The sequence below is a fragment of the Triticum dicoccoides genome, chromosome 4B (assembly GCF_002162155.2).
Source record: "Triticum dicoccoides isolate Atlit2015 ecotype Zavitan chromosome 4B, WEW_v2.0, whole genome shotgun sequence".
In the NCBI taxonomy this organism is placed as follows: Eukaryota; Viridiplantae; Streptophyta; class Magnoliopsida; order Poales; family Poaceae; genus Triticum; species Triticum dicoccoides.
In genome coordinates this window covers 537,730,391-537,736,186 of record NC_041387.1, presented here as the reverse complement: position 1 = coordinate 537,736,186, position 5,796 = coordinate 537,730,391, and the positions used below count along the sequence as shown (strand labels likewise).

General features: G+C 50.6%; 1 pseudogene; it reads left to right on the top strand.

Moving 5' to 3' along the window:
- Nucleotides 1–976: 976 nt before the first annotated feature.
- On the top strand, nucleotides 977–2,180 carry LOC119293842 (annotated as a pseudogene).
- The last annotated feature ends 3,616 nt before the right edge of the window (nucleotides 2,181–5,796 follow it).

Genomic DNA, 5,796 nt, shown 5'->3' with positions numbered 1-5,796 from the left:
CGCCAACTTTCGATGTATCGGTGCTTCATAGACTAGAAATGCACTAACATTATCAATGAATTGGTAACAAGATGTAATTGTATATGTCCAAGCTTCTCATCTATGCCAATTAAATAAAGTAGAGCATACTAATTACCCTAGATTGTTGCAGTCACTCAAAATTCCTGACCTTGCTTGGTGCCATGTAAGCATGGACTTAGTGGAAGGGCTGCCTCTATCTGAACATAAGGACTTGATTTTAGTGATGGTGGATAGATTCACCTAAGTATGCTCATTTCATCTCTATTAAACACCCCATTTTAGTACAGTCAATTGCAAAGGCCTTTCCAGGCAACATATTCAAATTTCATGGTTCGGTTCTCAGCATAGTTTTAAATAGCGCGCTAAGCATCTTAGCGGCGGACCTCTTTCAAATGCTATAGCGTGCTATGGCGCGCTATTTAAAATGTTTGTTGTTTGAACCAAAGTATCTTAACGCAAAACCTTTTGTAAATGCTATAGCATGCTATAGCGGAGCTATAGCGGGCTATTTAAAACAATGGTTCTCAGATTGGGAATCGAAGATTGCAAGCCAAAATGCAATCGCCAAGAAAGAGAGAGGGAGAGAAAAAATTCCTTCAGATCCCAAACAGCGTCGTGTCTGCAGTGCACAGCTAACCGGCGCTTCGAAAACGCGGGCGGCAGGCCAACGAAATTCGCGGCCGCGTGTGGTGTGTGCCACCCTAACTCGGATTGTCAATCTGTGGATCCTCGATTGCCTAGGTCTAGGGCGTAATTTCGACTCGAATTTGACTCCAATCGAGGTCGCTCTTCGGTATTTCCACGCCCAACCGCGTCGATCGATCCATCCGCCCGTCACCCAGTTCCCCTTCCCCTCCTCCCTCGATCCCCTGCTCCCATCGCCCTCGCCTCCACCGCGCGCGCATCCCCCTCTCCAGCAACCAAAGCGCGCGGCTCGCTTCGTCGAGCTAGCGCGATGGCCGCCCGCAAGCGGCCTGCCGCCGCCCTCGACGCCGGCCACGCCACCACGACGGCGCCTCAACAATCGCCGGCTTGCTGCAAGAGGAGCCGCACCAAAATCCGAAGCACCGCGGAGTACGACGAGTCGACGAGGAGACCCGCCTCGGCGAGCGCGGCTTCGGCTGCGTCCTCCTGGCGCGCCACCGCGCCACCCGCAAGATCGTCGCCATCAAGTACCTCTACTGGCCGGACGGGTCCCAGCAGCCCCCCAACGCCGCTGAGCTTCTGCGGGAGGCCCGATTCCTCGAGGCCTGCCACGGGAACCCCTACGTCGTCGGCTTCGAGGGCCTGGTGCGCGACCCCGACAACGGCGCCTTCGGCCTCGTCATGGAGTACGTCGCCGCGCCGAGCCTCCACAAGTTCCTGCGGAACAGGGGCAGCGGCCAGCCGCTCCTGGAGTCCACCGTGCGCGGCTGCGCGCCATCATGTGGAAACTCCTCACCGGTGCCAGGACGATGCACGACCGCCACGTCGTCCTCGTCCACCGCGACATCAAGCCCGGCAACATCCTTGTCGGCCAAGACGGGGAGCTCGTCAAAATCTGCGACTTTGGGCTGGCGATCTCCATGTCCGAGCTACCGCCGTACAACCAGGCCGGCACGCCGTTCTACGTGGCGCCCGAGGTGCTCCTGGGGAAGCGGGGCTACGACGCGCTCGTGGACACGTGGTCTATCGGCTGCGTCATGGCCGAGATGCTCACTGGTAAGACGCTGTTCCTCGGCGATGATGATGACAACGCCGCAGACAATGAGATCATCCAGCTCTGGAGCATCTTCCGCTTGCTCGGGACGCCGGACGAGAGGACGTGGCCGGGGTTCACGTCGCTGCCGCTCACCGAAAAGGCGCTGAAACTGCTACCGCCGGGGCACCAGCACAACAAGCTGCGCGATCTGTTCCCTGAAGAGAAGCTGTCCGAGCATGGATTCCAGGTGTTGCAAGGCCTTCTCACGTGCAACCCCAACCAGCGACTGACGGCGGTCACGGCGCTCAAGCACCGATGGTTTGCTGCTCCTCGTCCAGCCGCCGCCGCTGCGAAGGTCGACGCTTTGTCGTTCCCGAAAAAGAAGGCACCAAGGATCAAGTTCATCCCGCCGGCCATGCCGCAGAAGAATCTACTCAAAATTCCACTCGCCGTGTGGAACGCAGCTCAACGAGTCTAGTTAAACACTCCAGATTTAGCTGTGCTTGGATGAGCCACCTATGTAGGAGTAAATGCTAGGATAAACTCTCGTGATGTAACCAAGATTTTGGTTACCGAATGAGGCAATTTTACCGAGGGGGACGGATAAATGCGGTTACCACGGTTACCACGAAATACCGAGAAAATTTCGAATGAAATTTTTTGAATTCAAAAATTTTAACACCAAAACTATTTTTTTTGAAATTTTGACAGCATCACCCCTATATTGATGGCATATAAGCAGTTTATAGCAATAGTAACTGGCCTTAAGAGACCCACAACACATATAACAATAGAACGACCAACAAAAATATACAATTCTCATAAACCATCAGCCACAAGCCCACGAGATTGCAGTCTAATAATATAGCTTCAGACTTTAGAGACTAAACTTAAGATTAGACACAGGAAGACACATAGCAGTCCAACAACAAAAGAAGTGCAGCCAGTATATATTACAGTCCCATAACAAAAGACCATCGATTCGGTCAATTACACAGTACATAGCATTGAGCAACAAACCAAATTGTCATTCAGTTCCTTCTAGACTTGCAAGTCTCCTTCGTTAAAACGAATCAAGCTGCCAGTGAGCAAATTAGATGTCATGTTGTTAGCAAACAAATTTGTTTATATTATCATGTCTTAGAATTTGTTGACAATATATAATAAATGGATGCATGGCATGAGATAGCAGTAAGCATATAAAATTTTGGGTGGCAGCAAGCAAACAGACAAAGTTAGCACTTCATTATTACCTTCCTCTTCCTTCTTTTCCTTGTAGACTTCCGCAGAGGTTCACTGTTTTCGTTAGGCAGCACGTCATTGTTACCTACAAAAATTACAAGTTAGCACTTGAACCACACAAATTCATATAATGTTAATATAAACTAAAGGGCTTTGACCTTCATCATCCTCCCCATCATCTACATCCTCTGCCTCCTCTTCCTCCTCTTCCTCCTCACTTGGAGGCATCCCACTTCCTGACGAGCCACCCCGGTGGCAAATCCGCTTCGGTTGATGTCATCCAGAAATCCCGTTGCTTGTCCTCCCGATGAACGGCCGACGGGGATAGTTGCACTGCCGCTGCCATGACCTCTCCCATGACACGCGAGAATAGCCTCTTGATCTGGGAATGGGATATGGACGCCGGCGACGACCCCCACTGTTCGCAACCCGCCATCGCCATCGCCACTGCCCCGCCCCATCCCCCTTCCAACACCCGCCATGCCGGAGGGCGCCCCAGGTGGACGATGTGAAGCGGTGAGATCACGGTGGCGCTGCTGTGAGAAAGAGATCTAAGGGCGGATTGGGCGACGCCGCCGCCGCCGTCTCACTCACGCCCAGCAGCCTATTTCTTGCGGGGACTCGATTTGGGGAGAAAGACGGCTAGGTTTCCTGCGTGGTTGTGTTCCGGTGTGTGTAGGCTTCCTCTGGCTTGGCTGGGCCGTGCAAAAAATTCAAACGGGCTGGTATAATTTGCTCGGTAGGCCCATTTACCGGGGGGCATCGATAATCGCGGTAACCGCTCGGTAAATGGAAATTTCGCTCGGTTACCAAATCCTTGGATGTAACTGTGCTTGGAAGTGGATGAGCCATCCATGAGCCATCAGCAAGTAGAAGTTGATCGCCGGATCGCCCCTTAGTGTTGGCCTGCTTTTCTGAACTGTATGTGCCATTATGCAGAGATGTGTACATTGTGATGTAGTGTTGAGAGATCCATCAGAGTGCTGTTGTTTTACAGATGCTCAGTTGTTATTGAGTTATAGTGATCAATTTGTGCATTTTTATTGGACACCGATAACGCCCACACGTGTGGGCGTTAGAGCAACTCTAGCATACCCCGCAAAAATACGACCCGCAAAACGCTTTTGCGGGTTCACCAAAATCGTTTTTGCGGGTCAAAAACGTACGCGGCCGAGCAGAACGCGTATCTAAACCTGCATAATTTGAAAAAATTGTTTCGCGGGAGAAATTGCACGAACAGAGTTCATCACATACTACATTGTTCATGGCATACTACATAGTTCATCACAAACTACAAGCATAGTTATACTACATACTACGTTAAACTAGTACTAGGGGTCGGATCTGACGGCGGCGAGGTCGCGGCAACTGGACGACGCCATGGAGGAGCCGGACGCTCAATCCTCCTCGCCGGAGCTGCAGAGATCGACGTACTTCTCCGCCTGCTCCTTGCGGATGCGGCGCCACTCGTCCGCCTTCTCGTTGGCGGCGATGTTGTCGGCGACCGCCTGCCGCCACTGGAGGTCTTCGAGCTCCTCGGCGTGGCGCTGGCGCTCCTCCTCACTAGTAGAAAAGGGGGCAATGGTCCAGGCCAGGTCAGCTCATTAGTCCCGGTTCAATCCAGAACCGGGACCCATGGGGGCATTGGACCCGGTTCGTGAGCCCCGGGGGCCGGCCGGGCCACGTGTGCCATTGGTCCCGGTTCGTCTGGACCTTTTGGTCCCAGTTGGTGGGACGAACCGGGACCAATGGACCTCGCTCCTGGGCCACCACCATTGGTCCTGATTGGCGGCTTGAACCGGGACCAAAGGCTGCCCTTTAGTCCCGGTTCATGCCACGAACCGGGACCAATTAATTGCCTATATATACCCCTCGCCTGCGAGCAGAGCACTCCCACTGCTATGTTTTTCCTGGCCGGCGAGGAGAGAGCTTTGTGGTGCTCTAGCTCACCTCCTATGCACACGAGGTGTTCGATGGAATGCCCGAGCCACACTACTTAAGCTTTCTCCTCTCCAAGCTCGACCTCCAAGATTCATTTTCCTCAATATTTGTCTAGGTTTAGCGGTCCGTCACATCCCGTCCCCGTCTTCACCACCGTCGGGCGCCCGCGCCGATCTCGCCGCCGGCACCATCATGGTGAGCCTCTTGTTCTTATCTTCTTTCTGAAAGGAAAAAAATATTCTTACTTGTATGTTTATATAGATACTTGTATAATTTTCTTACTTTTATTATTGCATCTTCTATAGTGCGATGGTTTTGGTATCCCCCCCGGTCGGCCCTCGTCCTGTCTATGATTCGGATGTGGTATATATTATCTTTTCATAACTATTGGTTCATTTATTGTTTATGACAATTATGCCAACCAACGTGACATAGATTTTATTTATCTAGGAGGTTGTTGAATTGGAAATTCCAACCGACCCTATTGTCGAGAGGTTAAATTTAGTTGAAAAAGAAAACAATTTCTTGAAGGAAAAAATAAGAAAAATTAAGGAGGAGAAGATGATATTGGAGTTGCATGTTGCGGATGTCGTCGATGATCACAAGATCAAGATGGATGCAATGCGCTTGAAGATTAGAAAGATTAGAAAATATGCCATTCATACCGAGGCTTGGTATCATTATGTCGTTGGATCAGTTGTTACATTGGTTGCAATTATGATCGCATTTGTTTTCGCATTGAAATGGTTTACAAAGATTCAATGTATGGTTTAATTAATTTAGATGCTCTGCAGAGCTTTATGTTGTTAGATGAGAACTATGTATGTACTTTGGTTTTAATGTGATGATGAACTTCTATTAATTTGGTCACTTAATTATCTATTCATGATGTTCTGTAATTATTTTTGACA